Source organism: Pteropus alecto, unplaced genomic scaffold (assembly GCF_000325575.1).
Source record: "Pteropus alecto unplaced genomic scaffold, ASM32557v1 scaffold10, whole genome shotgun sequence".
Classification (NCBI taxonomy): domain Eukaryota; kingdom Metazoa; phylum Chordata; class Mammalia; order Chiroptera; family Pteropodidae; genus Pteropus; species Pteropus alecto.
The window spans coordinates 10053960-10054201 of NW_006431210.1; positions in this window are offsets into that span (position 1 = coordinate 10053960).

Sequence of the window (242 nt, forward strand, 5' to 3'; positions counted from 1 at the left end):
TAGAATGGACATTTGCTGAGTGCGTCCTCGCATCCGTTTTCCCTTTTCAGATCAACCTTATCTCTGTTTTCCCTTGAGAAATCACCTCTCCCAATTTCTCAGCCTGGGGCTTTGGTTGGGATTGGCCACACCACTTGCTCCTGGGTATGGGCCACTCCCCCACCCCAGTGATCTGTTCAGGGACAGACACATGACTCACTTGGGACCAATGAGAGAGAGAGTGAATTCCAGGGCTTGCTCTC